Source organism: Tupaia chinensis, unplaced genomic scaffold (assembly GCF_000334495.1).
Source record: "Tupaia chinensis unplaced genomic scaffold, TupChi_1.0 Scaffold000037_5, whole genome shotgun sequence".
Lineage (NCBI taxonomy): Eukaryota > Metazoa > Chordata > Mammalia > Scandentia > Tupaiidae > Tupaia > Tupaia belangeri.
The window spans coordinates 498,456-522,347 of NW_006159488.1; the positions used below are offsets into that span (position 1 = coordinate 498,456).

At 38.1% G+C, this 23,892-nt stretch overlaps 1 long non-coding RNA gene across 1 annotated transcript in view; it reads left to right on the forward strand.

Annotated features, from left to right (window-relative positions):
- The window catches only part of LOC114008164 (uncharacterized), an 85,777-nt gene that overhangs the window by 58,024 nt on the left and 3,861 nt on the right, over positions 1-23,892 (forward strand). The window lies entirely within an intron of this gene.

Consider the following 23,892-nt stretch of genomic DNA (forward strand, 5'->3'; position numbering starts at 1 on the left):
AAAGAAAGAAAATGAAATAAAGAAGAAGAAAAAGATGCTTGATGAACTCGAGAATATGAAGTATAAATAAAATGAGAATATCAGCAAAGAGATAGATAATATAAGGAATCGAAGAAAATGATTTCTTTTTTTCACCAGAGAGCTTGTGTACTTGCCAGAGGGAAACGAAAAGAAAGAATCCTATGTTACATTTTTTTTTCCTCCATCCTGTCAGAATTTTGGGCATATACACACATGCTTCTCAAGCTGCTGGGACCAGAATTTGATCCCACAGTTGGCAATGTGAGATCTGCTTCTTTAATTGTTGAGCTATGAGACTGGTCCCCAAACAGAAATTTTGAAATGGAAGAATACAGTAACTGAATTGAAAAATTAATTAAGAAGGTTCACAGCAGGCTTGATCAAGCAAAAGAAAGAGGAGCGACTGATGTCGTAGAAATAAAAATATTAGGATACTATGAATAATTATGTGGCAACAAAATGAAGAATCTAGAAGAAATGAATAAATTTCTAGAAATATAAGCCTATCAAGATTGAGTCATGAAGAAATAGATAATCTACACAATGTAGTAGGATTTCCATGGGGCAGAAAAAAGGAATAAGAAAAGGAGACCAGATAAATAGATCTGAGTCTGCAATCTAATGCAGGCCCTTTTGTCCATTGTATAGAGATGGGAAAGGGTGAATGGAAAGGGCAGGTACAGGAGATGCTTCTCTAAGTTTACCTTGGATCTTAGCTCTCAGTTAGAAGTGTTCCCTATCCCTTAACCCTAGGAGCGATGACCTGGCAAAATAGATGTTGTCACCAGCTCTGAAATGTAGCTCCTGTCCCATGCTCTGTTTTCAAACTAAGGGAATGTGGAAGCAGTTCCCAACATGGTTTCCTCATCTGTAAAATGAGGAAATGAATTTATCTAACTTGTAGATAAATTTTCATCACAGTCTTGATTTCAAATATGCAGCTCTCATCTCAGACTGTGAACTGCTTTTTGGCCTCACATAGATGGCTTTCAAACTTACATCTGGTCCAGATTGAGTCATTTCAATCAGTCCTAGAAAACCCTCTCCCGTTGAGTGAGTCGTCTCTGTGATGCAAGGTTGGCCAGAGGGAGCCGGGAGCAGGGCTCTGATGAGCTGCCTTTGATGTCAACACTTCACTCAGCCATCAGGCTATGTGTCTGGGTGGCAGCACTTACTACTGAACACTGCCAGAAGGAATGATCATTCACAGAGAAGATCAAGAAGGTCCAAGTAACCAAGGAGTGCCCCATTTTGAGCCCTTCTGCTGGATTTTTCTTGAGGTGTAATTTGATCCCTTGCTGGCCTTCACATCAGAATGTGTCTTATAGCTATGGGCAGAGGGATGCTGTGTGGAGTTTTGCAGAAATTCAGGGCATCTGTTTTGTGTACTATAGAATCATCCTTATAAAACAAACAAACAAATAAAAAAACAGGGCTGGCTCTGTGGCCTTGTGGATGGGGCAGCTGGATCCCACATGGCCACCTGCACACTTAGAGGTCCAGACTTGGTGCCTTGAGAAACATTCTGGGTGTATGTGCATGCCCCAAATCCCAAAACGAGCGAGAGATGGTGGAGGAGAATAGATTATGGCATAACCATATCCCACAGGGCTGTGCTTTCTTCTCTCCCTCTCTCTCTTTCTCTCTCTGGTGAGCACATGTGCCCTCTAGCAAAACAAACCCAAACTATAATCTTGCAAAGTACATACTATCGTGCAAGATGCTTTTCCACATATTCACTCCTTGTTTTGGCCACCAAGCTGCATGGTCATTAATCTTTTCACTACAGGTTTTCCCCAACTTTCTGATGTCTTAGATTTATGGCAGATCCTATATACTTTGTTTCCACATTCCAGATCCTGAACTCAGCCTCCTCTTCATAACGCCTCTGTCATCCTGCACTATTTCTATCTCTAAGACATTCTCTCTATGAGAACTTTTTTATGTGATGGTTTGACATGCAAACACAGTTATTTCTAGTCAGGCCTTCAGGCCTTGAGGACCCTTTGGGGTGTACTAATGGGGACTTCATATTGTGGCTGTGCCATCTGTGTAAGAGCGGTGCTCTTACACATTGACCTCATACCTACTCTTGAGCCAGAAAGGGCTCATTTACTGACCACATTGAGCCACTGTGATTGTCAGCGTTGTGATGGTGCTTAGATTAAATATACATTTGTAGGGACCAGCAATTGGCGTAATGGCTATGTCGCTGGACTCCCATGTGGTCGACCGTGGTTTGAGACCCGGACCCAGTGGCTTAAACTCACGCCGGGTGCATGTGCATGCATGCCCAAGATCCCAAGAGGAGAATGAAGGAGAAGGGATTGCAGCGTGGCCATCCCCCCTGGGGGGGGGGTGTGTGATTTCTCGCTTTCCGTCTCTCTGTCTCTCTCTGTCTGTCTGGTGAGTGCACGTGCACTATAGCAAAAACCTCTAAAATATATATATAGATATAGATATAGATATAGATATAGATATAGATATAGATATATACATTTGTATATTTTAAAATCTTACAACAAGCTATTTTTCCCTAAAAAGTAGCATTAATAATGTCAAATACTTGCTTGATAAGTTCACAAATGTATTGCCGTAGAATATCTTAATTTCCACCCTTAAAAACGGAAATAATTTCATTTCTGTAAACTTTGATACTTTTCTTGGCGATGATAAGTATAAAGCCTAAATTAAAGATGAAACTAAGATTCAGTTTAGGGTTGTATTTAATTAGTATGAAATTAATTTTAATCTTCTGGTAGTCTTTTGAGAGAAATATATTTGTTCACTAAATGGAGCTCAACCAATTCTGTTTCTTTTACTGTTTTAGAATAAGGTACAGATGATGATAAGTCTTAACATTTATTATATTGCTTTTAGAGTTGACAAACATTTTCACAGCTATAACACCACTTAGACACAGTCTCTGTTTTCAGAAAATTTACATTGAATAATTGGGGAGAAAAGCTAACAGATTGTAACTATTAGAGAACTCCTAAGTGGTGGTGTGTGTGAATTTGAATATCATAGGGAGAGAAAGGTCAGTACACATGGAGTAAATCTCATTAAATGAGAATCAGCCTACTTCTGCCTATGGTTGATTTTGTTACCAAAAATAATAAAAAAAAAAGTGTAAGTTGAACTTCCTTATACTGTAAACTCACCAATCTTGTATTTATAAGAATGGCAGAGGTTGCTTGTCTTCACCAGTTACAGAACATGCCTGTACCTAATCATCTCTGATGGATGGACTGATTCATTAAAAAAAAAAAAAGAAAGAAAACCAGAAACATATGCAATAATGGAACAAAATCAGTACCAGGAGAAACACTGAGAATAATAAGTCCTGCTCTTATTCTTAGGAACAAATAAATGAATAGTTCCACTTACATTGTATTATTCTCTTTCTATTTGCCTCCTCCATGATGCCAGATTTTCCCAAAAGAACCCCTTAAAGATTTTGCAATTTGTTATATTTTCCATCAGTTTTTTTTAACTGCAAAGCCTCATTATCTCAAGTTATACCATTCATTCCCTACAGGAAATGTGGGCAGCAGGAGGAAAATTCAGACTTAGAATAAGCTTAATTTCACATTAGGAAAAATAGGAATTCATGTATAATCTCTCTTTTTGCTTGAACCTGAACCAGTAGTCATGCAACTTTCTACAGCTCTAAGTTAGAAGGACCATGGAGCCCTAATAAGGGCTGATATTTTATTCTGAATATAGATTTATGTTACAGTAATTGCGGGTATAATGTTTATGTGTTTTTTAAACATCTAAGTAATTAGCATATTAAATGAAAAGTTTATTATTTGAAGCTTTGTAATTTTATACAGGACCTAGGTCACTGATTGTCAAATCTGAACAGCATGATAACTTTAGATTCCTGGGTCCTAATCTTTTCTTCCTAAAGGTTTTTCTTTATTTATTTGTGGAAAAGATAGATTTTAAAAAAAAATTACTAGGGGGTATGTGTACTTGGCAGAGAAAGAAAGAGGGATGGCAGGGGAAGAAGAGAAAGAAAGCACCCTCCAGTGGGAGGTGGTAAATTCTTTCAGGTTTTGCTGATCTGAGAATGTTTTTTTCTTTTCTTTCCACATGAAGGATAATCTTGCTGGATACATTATTTTTGGTTGAAATTGTTTTTCAATTAACACTTTGAATATATTTTCCCATTCTTTTTTTGTTGGCATTGTTTCTGAGGAGAGGTCTGATGTTAGCCTGATGAGATATCCTTTGAAAGTAACTTGAAAGTGAGAAACTAAGTGTAGAAATAGAAGACTCATATCTTCATAGAATAAAACCTGGAAGTCATTCCCTTATTCTTGTGAAGAATGTTAACATCATCAGCAAGGTCATGAAGATGCCATGTGTCCCAACATGATTTGAAGAGAAGGGCGCTTCACCTCAGTGGTATTCTTCTCAAAAACCCATATGAGAAAACATCTGATGAACCCAAAGTAAAGGACATTTATGAATATCTGATCAATAATCCTCAAAATTGTCAAGGTCATTAAGGAATAAAAAGAGAAAGACAAGACTGAAAAAAAACAGAGAGTAAGGACAACTGAGATCCAAGATTGGATTCTAGAATGGAAAAAAGAAAGTAATGGAAAAATGTAAAATCTAAATAAAGTGTGGGGTTTAATTAAAAAAAAAAAGAAAGTAACTTGATGCTTCTCTCTTGCCAGTTTTAGTATCTTATCTCTGTCTGTGGTTTTGGTCAATCTGGAAATGATGTGCTTTGGAGAAGATCTTTTTGGGTTGATTCTATGTGGGGTCCTTTGTATTTCTTGGGTCTGGATATTTTAATGCATCTCTAGGTTTGGAAAGTTTTCTTGCAGGACTTCATGGAATAGATTATCAATGGCCTGATTAGTTTCTTCACCTTCTGGGATACCGATGATCTGGATGTTTGGGCGTTTAATAGTATCTGGTATTACTCATATATTATTCTCATTTTTTTGGTTATTTTCTCAGTCTTTTTGGTGATATTTTTCTAGGTAAGAGGTTTTATTTTCTACATCTGAGATTTGATCTTCTGCATGATCTAATCTGCTTTTAATACTTTCAAGTGAGGTTTTGATTTCCTGTATAAAAGCCTTCATCTCTAACAGTTCTGTTAGATTCTTTTATATGGTGAATATTTCCTCTTTCAAATCGTGGAAGAATTTCCTCACCTCCTGGAACTCGTTGTCTCTTTTCTCCTATGTTTTCTGGAGTTCATTATCTCTCTTCTTTTGCATCTCTGTTAGCTTTGTCACTATGAATATCCTAAATTCTTAATCTTTCATTTCCACGAGTTCCATTGTACTGTCTGTGGATCAAAGACTGTTCTTTTCCCTTGGGGGAGGGATATTTTCTGGATTTCCCATATTTCTTGTGCCTCTGTAGTGGTGGTTTCTGGTCATCTGACTTTTTGCTGGGTGTTAGGCCAGAAGAAGGGGTTTGGGGCAGAGGATTTTTCCGGTTAAAGGGGTAGGGCACCTCAGATGCACATGGATTCTGGCTTTTTGCTGGGTGATGGGCCCTAGATCTCTAGAACTTCTAATCTTGCATAATTGAAACTGATGTTGGTGAAAGGGTACAAGTTTCAGTTATGTAAGCAAACATTTTTCTTTTTTTTTTTTTGTTTAAATGGGACTACTTCACTTTATTTATAGGAGCTTTTTACTTTTCAAAGACTACTTTTTCACTATCTTATTTACTTATTACTATTTTTTTCTTATTCAAGTGCTACTGTTCCTGAAGTAAAAATTTGATGATATTCATGGAAACCTCTCCTGTTCTAAATCCACATACATTATTTTTTCCCTTTGTTATTATTTTATCAATTGAATTATTAATGCTATATCAGTTATGATAGGCAGGTTATACTTTAGTAACAATCCCCAAATCTCTCTTTGTTTGAAGAACCAATATTGATACCTTATTATTAACTAAAGTGCAGTTTACAGTAGGATTAATGATTTATGTTATCTATTCTCTCAGTTTTGCTAAATATGTAATGACTTATACCTGCCATGACAGTACCACACAAAATGATTTTCACAACCCTAAAAATCCCCTGTGTTCCACTTATTCCTTTCTACCCCTTGGAAAACACTTCTTTTAAAAATGCATCCTGGGGCCAGCAGTTGGTGTAATGACTCCCCATGTAGTTGACTGCGGTTCGAGTTCTGGACCTGGTGACTTAAACTCGCGCTGGGAGTGTGTGCGTGTGTGCCCAAGATCCTGAGAGGAGAATGGAGGAGAAGGGGTTGTGGTGTGGCCATTCCCCTTCCGGGGGGTGATTGCTCACTTTATGTCTCTCTGTCTCTCTCTGTCTTTCTGGCGAGTGCACGCACCCTACAGCAAAAACCTCTCCAACCCCCCCCAAAACAAACAAACAAAAAATACAAAACAAAATGCACCGATAGTTTTGCCTTTTCCAGTATGTAATATAGTTAGAATCATATAGTATGCAACCTTTTCAAATTGTCTCCTTTTATTTAGTAACGTGTTTTGAAGTTTCTTTCATGTATTTTCATGGCTTGATATTTCCTTTCTTCCTCATGGATGCTCTACTACTTATTCCACTGAAAGACATCTTGGTTGCTTCCAAGCTTTAGCAATTATGGTTGAGGTTGCCATATAATCATCTGTGTGCAGGAGTTGATGTAGATTTAAATGTTCAACTCATTTGGGTAAATATCAAGACATGCAATTCTTGTTTTAAAGCAAAATTTTTTATTTCTGTATTTTTAAATTTGTTTTGCTTGGACTACCTGTTCACCTTGAGTTGGTTTTGGAGGCTCTGCTCCATGTTATTCTCTCTCCAGAATTCAGGCTCATGAGTACCTCTCAGCTTGACATGGGCTTCCATAATAAGCCTAGCAAAAGAAAAGGGAAAAGACCTCTGGAGGGTCTTACACCAGTACTCTAATGTGGAAATGACCACATCACTCATGTTTCCTAATTTCACAGCCACACTCCCACAATGGACGAGTCAGTAGAGTTTTTCAGTCATTCCGAAGAAATAGATAACTAGTTAACAGTGAGCAATACTAGTAATGATCACGATTTGTCTACATGTTCATCACATATTTGGTTTGCTCTGTTATGCATGGTGTACACTTACGACTCCCTGACAGTCACAATCTGAAAGTTGCCTTTCGTTGTGACATCAAGCTCCAAGTCCAGGCTATCTAAATAATGCATGGTAGTCCCAATCAAGGGTAAGGGGATGGCAGTGGCTTATACAGCAGGTATGGGTATATATCTGGAAACAGAGACTATTACTGACTCTCTGGGTGGAACTCCCACTCTATTGGTCTCCATACCCCCTGGGTTCACATTCTTGTTTTTCCTAATATTCTTTTTGGACACAAGGAAGTGGGCATTGGACAATATATTCTCTTGTGCTCTGAGCAACTTTCTCAGCTCATTTTTTGCTTGCAGATGTTTGAGACTCCTGAGTTCTCTTTAATGTTCATAATTTTTGCTTTTATGGCATTCAGTTTTTTTAATAACCTGATAAACTTTTTATTTATTTTAATGCAATTGCCATGTGCCAATAGCCACACCCATAGTTCTTTTCTAGACATTCTTGCTATATTTATTATGTTTCTGCTTTCCCACCCTAATTCTTCTCCCTTATTTAATTTAATTTGTGGATATTCTGGGTCTATCAGGCTTCTTTGACAGAATCATTCATTGAGCCTGCTTTATGGCAAACCATTTTTTCCTCCCAACTGACACAATTTTCTGGGTGCCACCTAAATCTATTCAAAGATTTTAACAATGGATGAGACAGCTAATCCCATTTAATTCTTGCTGCAGTATGAAGTTTTAATTGTCTTATTTTACTCATGACATTTCCTAACTTTAGTTTTTACTCCTTAAGCTTAGAAAGCAGCATCTCTTTCAAACTTACAGGTTCCTACATTGCAGACTCTCTATTGCTCTATGTTTTTGCTTACATTGTGGCTGATTCTTTCCTGATTTTATTTCCTTTTTATAATACTCAATGTTATGGTTGAATTGTGCCCTTCTAAGAAGATGTATTGAAGTCCTAGCCATCAGTACCTCAGAATGTGACCTTATTTGGAAACAGATCTTTACAAAGGTAATCAACTTGAAATGAGGTCATTAGGTTGGGCTCTAATCCAATATGGCTGATGTCTTTTTTAAAGGGAAAATTTGAACACAGAGAAAGGGAGAATGCTATGTGAAGACAAAAGCAATGAGAGGTGATATATCTATTAATACAGTCCAAGGAATACCAAAGACTGCCAGCAAACCACCAGGAGGCAGGAGAGAGGCATGGAACAGATTCTTCCTTATAGCCCTCAGAAGGAACCAATGCTCCAGGCACCTTTTTCCCAGACTTCTAACTTCAGAACCATGGCATAACTAATTTCTGTTGTTTAAGCACCCACTTTGTGGTAGATTGCTGCAGCAGCCCTGTTAAACTGATAACACCTTGTCTAATGAAGCCAGTAGCAGCCAGTGGGCACACAGCTGCTGTTCTGATTCCCATCCACTTCTACTAAAGCTAAAAATTATCCAAATTATCATAGGTAAATAATTTTATCAAGTGTGTCAAGACTACAAAAAATGGATTACTCTTCCTGGTACCAATTTCTGTTTCATTCAGGGTAGGCTAGGTTATGCTGCTATAATGCATACCCCTCAGATCTCAGTAGCTCAAGCAGTAATGGCCTTTTTCTCAAATATTCTGCTTATCTATTTGCTCTGCTATCCTCACACAAAGTTCATTTCAACATGCAATTCCAGAAGCACCACAGAAATACAAGGAGAAATATTATGTCTCTCGCTGACATATAGGCCAGTCACATGTCATTACCTTACTGTAAGAGACATGAAACATTGTCTTTCGTATTCTCAGAAGGTGTCTTAGCTTAGACTGTTATAACAAGTACTATAGACTGGGTCATTTAAACAACAAACATTTATTTCTTGTAGTTCTAGAGGCTGGGAAGTCCAAGATCAAGATGTCAGTATGACTAGGTTCTTGTGAGGAACCACTTTCTTGTTGCAGGTGCCATTTCTTTTGTGTCCTCACATGGTAGAGAGGAAGCAAGTTCTTGTGTCTTTTTTTTTTTATTAATCCATTAAAAAAATTTAATTTATGTTAGAACATGTACCTGGGGTTGGAGGGATAACTAGAGAACATGGCTTGTGAGGACGTTAGGCCCTGAAAAGGAATTTTGTTTTCATTGCAAAGTAAAATGGAATCAGTTATAGAGGTTCATCAGGCATGTAGCATGGGGTGTTCTCTGGAGCTGATAGCTGAAGGTTGCCTGCTGAGAATACTCCTAGCAGCTGAGCAGCAAAGCTTCCCTTGAAGAAGGACTGGGCAGTTCATCTACATGTCCACTACATTCTCTGTGTGTGGCAGGGACAGGTCTAGAACCAGAGTCCAACTTCAGTGCTTGCTTCATCTCACCACTAGGAACCTGAGGATTAAGGTGTCAAGGTCAGAGATAGGAAATACTGCAAAATACAGGGTAAGAGTTTGTCTGATAAATAAGATAACAAGAAAGATAAATACAGATGATTCTTTTCCCCCAAACAATATTTTTGGCAAATGAATCTTCTTTTTTGTCTTTTTCCAGAGAGTATTTTCCCCTTCACATTCTTAGTGTCTGCCCTTTGATCCAAAATAGAGTAAATGTTCATACAAGGACATTTGTTTTCTTCCTTCAAGCTGACTATTCATAACCTATTTAAAATTGATTTATAGTCTTACAGTCTTCAAATTAATGCCAGGCATAAACTAGAAGGTCATCTTCCTCACGATTTTTGCAGTTTGCCAGTCCCCCCACCCCCAACACCAGGTTTAAAGGACCAGCTTCACTTTTGCTACTTTGTAGGACCTGCATTTAGGCATTACCTGGGGCTAGCTGCCCTGACCTGGATTCTTATACACTTCCTTCTGCTTGGGTCATCTACTCTGGAGGCCGTCAAGGCAATGGAGGCAAAAATAAATAGCCGCTGGTTTAAGTATCAGATCACTAATTGGTCACAGAGTTGCATTTGGGAGCTAGATTTACTGACCTTTCATAAGCGGGTATTTTATATGTATATGTGTATGGGAGTGGGTCGGTGGGAGGTGTTTAGCCTTAGGACACATTTGTTTGCAGAGAGAGAGAGAATCAAGTTTCAGAAGGGGTGGCCACACTGTAATCCCTTCTCCTCCATTCTCTTCCTGAGTTTCGAGCCACTTGATCTGGGATTCGAACCATGGTTGGCCATGTGGGAGTCCAGCGATATAACCACCACACCATCTGTCAGCCCCCAGAGGGCATTTTCATTATGAATTTGAGCATCATTGCTCTTCTGAGGCATAAAGAGCTTCCATTAGTGTTGCCTAGGCTTTGTACTGAGTCCAGCATCCTGAGAATGATTTCTGTGTCTATGAAGAGATTTCATGTGTGATTTGTTCTATTTCTCTGGGGCTCTAAATAGTCCCTCTGTCTGATCCTTATCACTCTGGTTCTTAAACTGTGATGAGCTCTTGGGACCAGTCTCTTAATGCTTCGCTGAGTCTCTCGGTTTAGAAATCCTTTTACTGAGTTTTATTCTGCTTTGAGGTGTCTACAATTCCCAGGGGGCTGTTCTGCACAAATCTTGTGCTTTGTAATTTTCTCCTCTCTTTTTCTTCTGTTTGCTTTAGATATGCATTGGATTAGTGGTTTTCATTTGCAAGGTAAGAGCAGATCTGCCTTTTGGCCAGAAAATATTAATATTGTATCAGTATTGACAGAAAGCTTTTTTTTTTTTTTTTTTTTGCACATGCACTCTACAGAGAGACAGAAAATGAGAAATGAGAAATCACCCCATAGGGGGATGGCCATGCTTCAATTCCTTCTCCTCCATTCTCCTCTCAGGATCTTGGTCACACACGCACACCCACCAAGTGTGAATTTTAAGCTGCAGGGTCCAGGACTTGAACCACAGTTGACTAGGGAGTTCAGTGACAGCCATTTTACCATCTGCTAGTCCTGACAGAAGGTTTTTGCACTTCCATCTTTACTGCTTAGAGAATATTAATGTAAGCAATTTTTTATATATTTCAGATTATGTTTGAGAGTAAGATTGAGAGAATCTCTTCCTGTTCTTATAGCTACCTTTATTTAGAAGACATGGAGATAAATAATTAAGAATAAGTTCTAGAGTAAGATCCCAAGTATTTGAACCTTAATTCCACCATTTAATAGCTGAGATATTGAACAAGCTACTTAACTTTCTAAGCTTCAGTTGTCTCATCAGTAAAACAGACATAATAATAATAAACTGTGTCACAGAATTGTCCTAGGATATTAGGAGATAAGGCATGTAAAACATTTCACATGGTTCCTGGTGGTAGTAGGATGTACTATTTATGAGCATGCCTCACATGCTGTACATTTTATCTTTTTTTTTTAATTTGCTATAGAGTATATGCAAATTTGCTATAGAGTATATGCAGTCACCAGAAAGAAGAAGAAGACGAAAGAGAGAGAGAGAAAGAGAGAGAGAGAGAGAGAGAGAAAACCCTCCAGGGGGGATGACCATGCCACAATCCCTTCTCCCCCATACTCCTCTCAGGATTTTGGGCTCATATGCACATGCACTGAGTGAGCATGTTTTTGAAGCCTATAGGTCCAGATTCCAACCATGAAGTTGACCATGTGGGATCCAGCTCCCTTAAACACTGAACCACCTGGCTGGCCCTGGGCATTATTACTCATGTACATTATCTCTCATAAGTACTGTGCAGCTTTGCTAACATGTAATTTACTGATGAGGAGACTATATTTGAGGTACCCGCCCATGGTCATAAAGCTAGTAAGTTGCAGGGCTGGGTTTGTACTTATATTTGTATGACTCCAGAACATCATCCTGTTTCCACTGTACTACAATACCTCAAGAGTATAGATTATTGAGGTCATTGGACAATACTGCCTAATGGATTCTTGCAAGGGCCCCTGGGATTTGTGCGGTATTTTCTGCTGTTTCCTGGATTCCCTTAATGGCTGGGCTGATCCACATGAGGATTCTCATGTCAACTCCCCAGAATCACCTTCATTTAACCGCTGCCTCTGGGTTCCTTGTACCTACTCCAGTAACCTGGCAGCTGCCCTTCCTCTTCCATTTTATTCTATATCCAGAAGTTATTTTAATGGCAACCTATCAGATACATTTTATTTAACCTATGTTTGCTACCTACTAGACACTTTAATAAACAGCAAGCACCAGACTAGATGGCAGAGACATGGTGCTGACTGCTGTTTTGTAGGTTTGCTTGGGGGCTGAATGCTCTGGTAAGACCAAGTGAACTATAAGGTTGAACTCCACTGCAGAGAGGGAGCCTGGAGGTTCATTGCAGCACAACAAAAAATCACAACAGTACTAGTTTCATATAGATCAGTGGGACTGCTGCTTGACTTGTCTACTCAGAACTGCAAGCTTCAACCCTTCATTTGTATATAAAGACTGATAGAAAATTTGGGTAGGAAGCATTCACTATGAAAGCCCATTCTGATGAAAGTCTTTTGAACAAACTTAGATGTCTCCTGGTGATGTCACCCATAGTCGACCCTTCCTTCTTGGCAAACCTCATGGGTCTTTCCGGTCATGAATTCCTGGTTCATATCTGCTTTGGTTAAATAACACTTTCACATATTTTTTTAATCTTCTAGAGAGCCATACTGTACTGTTCACCTTTTGGGGAAGGAGGTAAGAGTGTCTCTATTTGAATAAGGCAAAGCTGCAGTAAGTTAGGGAGGGGTGTGCTGGTTTGTGTTGTTGTTTAGAAGTATAGTTAGGAGAAAAAAGTGTGAAAGAATGTTGGGTACATAGAGGAACAGACTGTGACTGGAACTGGAAGTTGACTTGCTGGACGTCCATTCTAGTTCTTTCCTTGCATTCCTCCACTACAGAGGTTGGGAAGCTGAAAATAACCTTTCTCAGCTTTCTCAAAATCCCGTGCAGTTTACAGTGCAGGCAAGTGGCCTATCTTCTAAGAAACTGATAAAACAGTGTAAGCTTTGAGGCAGACACAAGCTATTTGTGGCTGTAACTAAGAAGCAAGTACAGTGGTGAGGGTGGGTGTGTAGGGTGCCGCATCAGATCTTCTTGATTATATTCTCCAGTAGGACCAATGTTAAGCACAAGGTGGTGGCCTCTGTGAGGACTGCTAGCCCAGTCCTTCCATGCTAGCTGTTCTCATGACTGAACAATGCTGGCCTAGAGTGCCTAGGTGTACACAGCAAGGCAGTGTGGTTCTCCACCACTACCAGGGATTCTGCCAGTTACAAAATTCTTTTACAGAATCCCCTCCTGTCTTTTAAAAAATTTCTTTTACAAAAAACCCAGAGTGAGTTTTTTCATTTTCAAGTAAATTCTGATTGATATAACAGGTCTTTTGGTTCAAATTTCCTGGTCCTTTATACTTTTTTAGTGTCTTCTCATAAAAAAAATGTAGAGCTAAATGGATTTGATTAATTACACAAGTCTCATTTGGAAGGCAAAGTAAAATAGACTTTCAAAGTACATAACAATGCTTTTTGACAACTGTTTTTTTTTTTGGAATTTTTCACCCTGGAGGCTTTAAATTGATATGCAGAGTCAAGACAATTCTAGAAAATTATAGCTCCTGACTTATATGATTCTACTGTAAAAACTAATGAAGTATGTTTCCATAATGAAAAATTTGAGTTCTTTGTTTCTTCTTTCAATAACTAAAGCCTTCCATGTTACACGTTACAGTTTGAAGACACTGAATTTATGGGTTGCTCTTATTTTGAAAGTGCTAATTACTTCTCAGGATTGTTACTGTTGTGTCTTGATGTTATTAGTTTTAAAATATTGATTACTTGACTATCCATAATAATGTCCTTATGAGTATTTTGAGAATAAACTAGAGTTGCGACTATGTGGGGAGTGAACTTTCCCTCTTCGCTGGTGAACTGGACTGGGTTTAAATCTCAAGATGAATTAGTGTCGTAATTCATATAGGCTCAGCTCTGAGACCCACTGTGACTTCAGAAACGAAGATTCATAAGAGTCTATGTGGAACATGAGCTACTCCCCAAGGGATTAATCAAAGGAGTGTGATCAGGTCATCTTTTTAGATATGTAAGAATTCTGATTTGGCTTTTAAATTTATAATAATGTATTTGTCAGTTTTTACAAATAGGAAATTTATCTTCTTTTCTAAATGGAATTTTTGCTTATACCTCATTTTGTAGTTGTGATTTTGCTTATATTTGCCTAAATTATGTCCCAATTGGATAACTTTTTTGGCCCCATAAAATCTGTGTATGTATACTATACAGCTCTGGTAGACATTCAATTTTAGCGTGGCAGCTTCCTATATGTTTTTAAATGCAGCTCTTATTTTAGATGCTCTGGATAAAGGTTTTATGTTCTCCTTTCTTTAGGTGACTATATAAGGGATCATATAATATAATCTCTATTTAAAAGGAAGTCAGAGAAGAAAAGAATTATGCAGTAGAAAAATAAAACTGAAAATAAACTAGAAAAAAAGAATCCTAATCTGGTAGATGGAAACTGGTAGCCTGACAAAGTAGTCAGAAATACTTGCAGTTCAGGTGGGCGATTGTGGTCTAGTTAGTTCACAGGATGACCGCAATTAGTGTCTAGGATTGTTATTTAAACGTGTTTGAAGTTCGTTTCTTTCTTTCTTCTGAGAGACAGTGAGAGAAAACGAGAAGGAGGAACACACTCCCAACAGGATCTTCACACCACAGTCCACCCCTAGCTTCAGCCAGCTCAGATCCTGGGCACATATTCATGCACCTGTTGTGTATCAGGAGACACTTGAACATGAAGCTGGGACCTCCCCATGCAGGTCTAATTGCTTTACCACTGTGCTACCATCTGGTCCCATCTAGCATCAAGTGCAGGACCAAGCTTTTAAAAGAAAGGGAGGGATTATCCAGAGCAGTTCAGGGCATAAGGATCCTAACCACAGAGGGGCTGAGGTTAGGGCAGAACTCTAATATCAGATGGAAATGAAAGTTTTGATTGAGAAAGCTGAAGTAGATGGTCACAGCCAACTATTGGGCCAAACTGGCAAGAGTTTATGTGCGGTCGTGGGCGTGTTTGTGATGTGTGTATACACAGGCATGCCTATGTGCTTCTCTGGCAGAGGAAAGTGGCCGAGACAGGGGAGAAGGAGAAGATGAATACTGAGGCAGCCTATGACTTGCAAGTTTATTTTAGGCACATGGGAACCTAAATCATCTATGGCCAAGAAACTGTCTCTAAACCCCTACTAGTTAGAGCAAAGATGTGGGTACACTTCCTATCACAACCACTTTTAATTCAAGAGCCAATGGAGAGAGTTGCAGGAGCAGCATAGTGAGGGAAGCTACATAGGCAGGGACTGCCAGATGGATAACAGGAGTGGAAGGCACTGTGTTTTTGAAATTGGAAACAATAAAATTAAGCTGTGTGTCATCTATGAATGAGACATTAGCAGTTACTTTTGGGCCAATTATGTTGGCCATCATGTTTTAATAGTGGCCATCACAGCCAATGTAATTAGTAAGCTTTTGTTAGTAATTCAACATTTCACTGAATGAAAGACTGTTCTGAAGGGAAAGGAGGTATCCTCTCTAAATAATATTCACAGCTCTGCAAAAGCAAATCAGTTAATAAACAGACATCTAACAACAGAAAAAATGTTGCCCCTTATTTTTTAAGTGACAATTTAATTAGGTATTTAAAGAGGAAAAATAAGAACACTGTTTGTTATGAAGGACAGTGATGAATAAATTGGGCTTTCATTTTGGTATTATATTTTATTCCTCCTTCTCACTAGTTCTTCAGCTCCAATTTGTTATTATATTTCATCTATTGAGGCAGCAGGTCGCATGGAGGTTAGGGCAGCTGGCTCCCATATGACTGGCTCTGCAGTTCAAGTTCTTGGCATGACAGCTTCAAAAGCATGCCAGGCACATGTGCATGCATGCCTGAAATTCCAAGAGGAGAATAGAGAAGGAATTGCAGTGTGGCTATCCCCCCACACACACTCCCCCACCCCGGGGATGATTTCTCACTCCCTCCGTCTCCAGCACATTCTATAGCAATCCAGGAAACACACACACACACACACACACACACACATTTCATCTTTTTTTTCCCTTCTCATTTTCAGTGTAATTTTCCTTCCACTGTACCCATCCCCCATTTTCACAGCCACCATTTCATTCAAAACACATCACTTGGTTTCTTTTTTCTGTGAAATTCCATTTTTTTCTATCACCAATTCACCCTACATAATGCTATCAATTTAAGCTTCAGGAAGAGCTGTTTTGTTCCTGGTACTCCTTTATTTAAAATCCTTTCATACTTTCTTTTGACCAATTCTGCATTTTTTAGACTTGTATCCAAGGCTCTCCAAAGTCTGTCCTTAATCTGTCTTTTTCAGTCAGAGTTGCCTTTCTTGTGTCTGAATTCTTTGTTCAAGCCTCACTCACTGTTTCCTGAAGATGTATATGTACCTTTTAATTTTTTCTGTAATTTTGTCTGCACCAGCCAACATATCTATTATACTGGATCTTCAAGGAAGTCATGATGCATTTTTGCATCTAAAGACATAGAAAAACATGTCATCACTTTCCCAGTGATCCTTGGTCATTTACATACAATTAAGGAATAGCCCAACTTTGACCTCTGGAAAAAGACTTAAAATTCACACAGAAGTTAACCATCTGTTATAGGCTGAATTGTGTCTCCTCAAATGCATATGTTGAACCCCTAGCCCCTCAGAACCTTAGAATGTGGCTGTATTTGGAGATAGGATCTTTAAAGAGGCAACTAAGTCAAAATCAGTTCAATATGGCGGGCCTTAAACCAATAGGACTGGTGTCCTTAAAAGAAGAGATGAAGACACAGATGGGCACAAAGGGAAGATGACATGAATACTCAGTAAATACTCAGGAAGAAGATGGTCATCTTTTTTTTTTTTTGAATAGGTTTTTTTTTTTTTTTTTGCTATAGGGCACGTGTGCTCGCCAGACAGACAGAGACAGAGAGACAGAAAGTGAGAAATCACCCCCCAGGGGGGATGGTCATGCTGCAATCCCTTCTCCATTCTCCTCTCGGGATCTTGGGCATGCATGCACACACTCCTGGCATGAGTTTTAAGCCACTGGGTCCGGGAAGTGAACCGTGGTCGACTACCAGCAACATAGCCATTACGCTAACTGCTGGTCCCGAAGATAGTCATCTTCAAGTGAAGGAGAGAGGCCTCAGAATAACCCAATTCTGCCAACACCTTAGTCTCAGACTTTTAGCCTCCAGAATTGTGAGGAATACATTTTTTTGCTTTAAGCACCTAGTCTGTGGTGGCACCCATAGAAAGAGGATCCACTATATCCTTTCTAAAGGTAGTGGGTCTACTCAGGCTTCCATGGTGTGGCACTCTTGACCTTTCAGTAGTTATGCATTTGTGGACTGAGGTCTTCATTCCTACATTTGCCCTCAGAGTCTTCCCTGAAAAATAAGCACCTCCCCTGCGTATGTGTCTGCTTGTCATACTTTCCATCTCTCCTGATTGTTCCACATTTACTTGATGACTGAGGTTAATCTTCACATTCTGAAAAGCAGAAATAAAACTTTTCTTTGTCAGTTCCATACTTTGAATACTCAATTCAAAGTACTCCTTGACCGGTTTCTTTCTCCTGTGTATTAATGATAATTATTATTTTTAGGGACTTACTGCCCGTTCTTTACACTCTTACAAATCCCTGAGCATGCCTCTACCATTGATTTTACAACATTATACTCCAGAATCTAGGTGAAGCAGGAAATCTATGAACAGTTTTACCCCACTTTTGTCATTGAAGAAAACTTGGACCTTTGGTGCATACCTTAAATTGATCCAATTTCACATTGCATTAATGATACATGTATTATTTACTTCAGATTTTGTGAGGAGCTGGAGTGTAAGTGGGCCATCATAGCAATATTCCCCTTCTATCTTTCTTACTGTTTCCTGATAGCCATCTAATGCCTCCTTAAAAATCTCCACTAGTGAACACAGAAATAAAACTCTCATCCCTTAATTTCATTTTCCACTCAAAAAACAAAATAATGGGGACATAGAACACTGAGGTACTCCTTTGTCCAACAAATGGTTATGCTGGCTTATATATAAAGAGGGGTATATCAGCCTAAAATAATATGGGGCTCCATAAATATCACAAGAGTTGATTTGGAATATGGAAGAGAAAACAGTTCTTACGTGTACTGGTTTTAATTATGTAGCTGGAATGTCTTCTGTTAAATTAAATTGATAATAGTTTGCTTTGTGATCCTAAAATATGTATATTCCAAGTTATAAGCTGTGTTTTATTTCCTTTTAAGTAAAGACATACATAGTTTTGAATCTTTTCTTTCTGGCTTTGGAAATTAATACCAAAATTTTCTACATGAGGATAGTGAATTATAGGGATAAAGAAATCAGTACTAATTATACTTGTATTTGTGTTCTCTAAATCATCCTGTGGCATTTAAGACTTTAAAAATAATCATTCTACTGGGACCATCAGATGGCATACATAATGGTTGTTTTGCTGCACTCCCACATAGTCCATCGCAGTTCAATTCCTTGACCTGCTGACTTAAAACTCACAATGGGTGCATGTGTATGCGTGCCCAAAGTCCTTAGAGGAGAATGGAGTAAAAGGGATTGTGGCAAGGCCATCCCCCAAGGAGGTGATTTCTCAGTTTCTGTCTCTCTCTTTCTCTGTCTTTCTGGTAAGTGCACATGCCCTTTACCAAAAATCTCTTTTAAAAAGTGATTGTATTAATAATTAGCATTAATATTCAACTATTTTAGTTTTTTATGAAAATCATAAGCCTGAAACAATTTGCTTTGATTGCAGATGGGTCAAGAATTGTTCTTTCCCATGTCCCACCTGGAGAAGGATTGGACCCACCCAATCTGAAAAATAAGGTGCACTCATACATATAATGTCTGGTTGGAGAAGTAGAAGAAATCCAATAATTAACCATTCTACAATACAACAAAAATTAACCTTAGTTCTGCTCCTATCTGCATTGAGCTTAATTATCCTGCAGAGTAACGTCAAGAGACACTTGCCACATAAGGTAGGGAACTGCTTTAGTACACTGTTCATGAATCATCAAGTTTTTTTGAAAGGACTTGAAAGCAAAAATGTAGAAGGATGATAGGCTGGAGAAAACAGCTGTAAGAGCTGCTTTAAAGATGCTTTATGAATTCTGTATTTTGTATAGTGTGACCAGTTACTGTAAAATCTAAATGCAAGAAAAGAGCGAACCATGGAGTCACCTAACCTAGGTCATTGCTACCCACAGGGCATTTTGCATCATTTTTCCTATGTTGGTGAAAAATTATTCAAGAGCCACTTTCTTTAAAGATTAAAGAGTAGTTTGAAAATTATTACTTCCAAGAAGTTTCCCATTCTTCCTAATTTAATTTCATTAAAGAGAAATGATCATTTCTTACTCATTTCAATGAGTAAGTCAGTCATATGATTATTTAGGAAATTTCTTGAAGGTTTTTGCCTCTAAATAATTCTCTTTGATTTCCTTGCTAATTTCTTGTAATTTTCTCTGAATTCACATGTAAAACTAATGTGGATTCTGCAATTTTAAGATACTGACAAAAATATGCATTTCTTTAATGATCCAGAATAATAGAACAAATTTTTGAGACACATTAGGTTTCTCAATTTGGGTTTCTGGCTAACTCATGGTTCACCAAGTGTTGGTATACCTGTAATCAGATCACTCTGGTCCTTGAAAAGTGCATAGTATGTGAACAGGAAGGAGTCAATGCATAGAACCACTACCAAAGTACAGCTTCAAAAGTGCCTTTGTGGGGAAGGCTCTTCTGTGTCATGCATTTGTCGGTCTCTGGGTGCTCATAGTGACAAGGGTGTCTATCATGTTCCTGGACATAGGACCTGTTGGTCAATTGAATATTTCTTTGTATCATTATGTTTTTTTTTCTGATTCAGGGTTTGCTTCTTGAATCCAATGCTGGTCCAGTTACATCCTAGTGATAGTGGAAAGAATCAATAACTGTGTTAACAAGGGCAAATAACCTAAACATTATAAGTTATAATTTTGTTTGTTACACTACTAATTATGATGCCCGTATCATGGTCATTTTGTACCAACAGGAGCCAATCAATCTCTTTCTCATCCTCTGTCTCTCTCTTTCAATTGCTGGGTTTTTTTTTTCCCCTTTCTCTTGGTAATAATTATACACAATCCTCTCATCTCTCTATGGGAAGTATTTTATACATTCATTAATTGAAGTCAGAAGAAAATATTATTTTCCAAACCTCCTGAAGCTAGGGTTAGTCTTAAGGTGTATAGCATCCTGTCAAGAAACAAGTTGGGCAACCCTTGTAAGTATGTCAGTACCATTCTAGGGACCCAATTTCAGTCCTACAATAGGAATACCTTATCAGTAGCAATCTGCCTACCATTATCCCCTTCCCCCAACTCCAATGGGGCTGGCTATTGAGCCCTAGGATGACCCTACTAGTAGTGCAAGTCTCCGGGCTCCTCGGGGCCTTTGTTCAACTTTCTGGGAAGTGTAGACCAAAGAGTGTCCTCAGGAAAGAAAATTTTGACTCTGTCCACCCATCCCAAACACCAGAGCTGGACTCAGAACATTTTAAGAGAGGCACTCCAGATTGTGGGAACCCCTGTTTTGTGGTTCTTAGAACAGAACTCTGCTAAAGCTTTACAGAGATACTGTCCTGTCTGAATCTATGGTAATCTTTAAACATTTAAATTCCAGAAATTCATTCCCAACAGGGATCCAAAAACTCCCTGTCCTGGAATTATGGATTTTCAAACTGAATTCTGTCTACTCTGTTGATTGTCCACTCAATATAAATTACACTGAAGGTGGCTAGGAAATTATTCAAATGTCTTAAAAATTCCTGAAATTCTAGAAAGAAAAAGTAAATTGGACGGCTCTCTCTATTGTACAAGTTTTTCCAACTCAGAAAAGATATGAGTTAAACTATAGAAGTTCTTGAATTTGTCACCTCAGATTCTCCATGACTTTATTGTCAACAAGAGGTTTTATGGGGACATTTCTACAGGTACATAAAACATCAGACTATTTACAACATAAACATCTGTGCTGGTACCATCTGTTCATTGATTGGTTATCACTCACAAGATAACTTGCTCTTTTTTTTCTTTCTCTCTCTCAATCATTTACATTTCCAAAATTATAGTGCAAAAATTAAAATAAAGAAAAATAACAACATGGCATTATTAGTTATTTTCCTCCACTATTCTCTTATATCTCTGAGTTCACATTTCTTCTCCCTTGTCAACTTGAGAATGCTTTCTTCTTCTTCTCAGTAAAATAAGCCAGCCAATATATGAATTTATTGGGTTGTAAGAAAGCCATGATGCATTTTTTGTGTAGAAAAACAAAAAAAAATACTTCATGACTTTCCTGATGACTTAATATTTTATTTATAACACTTCTAGGATATTAGCAGCCTCCCCAAATGTCAGTTATCTATATTAGTGAATTGAAATAGTTCCATCTTAACCTTCATCCGGTTAAAAAAATTCACAGAGATTATAATTTCTATATGTAGTAGCGTTGATTTTGGCTTCCTGAGGTTTTGACTTTGACTTCAAAATTCTGCGTGGTAAAGTATATGCCATACCTATTATTTGTACTAGGATATATGAATTAGCACATTGTTGACTGTCTGGAAATGAAGTCACACGATTTAGATCTAGTATTTTGGAACTTTGACTGCAATCTGTTTTATTTTAAGGAATTTTTTTTTTGGGGGGGGGAGGTTTTTGCTATAGAGGGTGTGCGCTTACCAGACAGACAGAGAGAGACAGAGAGACAGAAAGCGAGAAATCACCCCCCCCCACTTCAGGGGGGGATGCCACGCTGCAATCCCTTCTCCTCCATTCTCCTCTCGGGATCTTGGGCACGCATGCACATGCACCCAGCGTGAGTTTAAGCCACCGGTTCCGGGACTCGAACCACGGTCGACTATGTGGTAGTCCAGCGACATAGCCATTATGCTAACTGCTGGCCCCTATTTTAAGGAATGTTTTCAAGTTAGAGAACACTGTCAATGTCCAAGTCCCCTGAGACATGACCTTCAGGAATAACACCTGACAAACATTGTCAAGAAGATATGCAGTATCTAGAATTGGTATTTCCCTTAGTGCCCAGGAGCTGGAGCCATGCCCTGGGCCTTACATTTAAGAGAAGCAAGCTGTTGAAGAAAAATTGTATTATTTGGAGTTAAATAATCAAGGAAGACTCTATTCAAGACTATTGCAATAGAAGCTAGAGAATGAACTCAACTCCACTGAAACACAAAATAGGAGAGTTTTAAGTACTGTGGTAAGCTAGCGAAAAAGTATTGTAGGATGTTTTGGAGGAAGTAGATCAATATACTCAAGTCATCTGTGTTTGCTAATTAGTGCTTATGGAAGGCTCCTGTTCTCCCATAGAGACTGGGAGATAAGGGCACTAAGTTCCTTAATGATTACATTTTAAGGAGATGGATTTCAGTTCCTTAAGAAAGATATTTTTGGGTTATAAAGCTGGATATTGTTTTTTCTTTTTTTTTGTTGTTGATGCATAGTAATTGTACACACTTCTAGGGATGCAATGTGAATTTTCAGCACAATAGCACACTATGTTATGATTAAATCAGAGTAAATTGGTATATTCATTATCTCAACCATTTGTCATTACTTTGTGTGAGAACATCAAAATCTTTTTTAGTTATATACAGTAAATTATTAACTATCTGATATATCCTCCCTACTGTATTTTATAACACTAGAAATTATTTCTCTGTTTTACCTTTAATTTTGTCTATTAATCAACATCTCCCATTTCTCTCTCTTCACATCCTTCTCAGCCTCTTATAGTCATTCTTTAACACTTTCCTTCTACAAGGGTTTACTTTTGGGGGGCAGGGCACAACTGTAAGGTTTCTAAAGTAAATGCTATAAGCAAAGACAGGTCAAGAGCTTATAGACAGAAAAGAACCTATCTAAAGTATAGTCAGGCTGAGTGGAACATTAAAACTTGGTCACCATTCTTTCTCTCCACTGGCTGTGTCCTTCCAAAAAGTCAAGGAATTCATGGAGCAGAGGGAATGTGACCACTCAGTAAGAAGTATTTCACAGTATTACCCCAGAACTATTCATGGTTGAACTTTAGATATGGCAGATTCCACTAGGTAAATTTGTTAAAACATCAACCTGATCATACAAAATTAGACTGTTTTTATTTTATCTTTGTAAGGATTTTTTAAAAATTATTTATTATTGTACATAATCATTACATCATCTGCTAGTCCTTTCTGATTTTTTCAGTATTTTTTAGAACCATTGTTTCCTTTCACAGTCAACATTAAACAAAGATAACTGGTATTCTGACATCACTATAGAGAGATTGTGCCTGTTCTTTAACTTTGCATGTGTGGAACCACAGTGTATGTGCTCATTTGTTTTTTTTTCATCAATTTTTATTGTGTGTTGCATTAGTTAACATTTTATCTTAGCTGTGTGGTATTCCACGTGTGACTAAAGCACAACTTTTTTATTCATTCTATCGTTAGAATTGTATCCAGTTTTGAGCTACTATGAATAAAGCCTTTCTAAATACTTTAGTTCATAAAGTATGAAATAAAGTGGATGTCCATTTGTTTAGGAGGTATTGCCAGGAGTGAAATTCCAAGGTCATAGATTAGAAGTATTTTCAGATTGGTACATACTGACAAACCAATTGCTTGTATCAATTTATTCTTTCACCAGCTATATATGAGTTCTAATCAC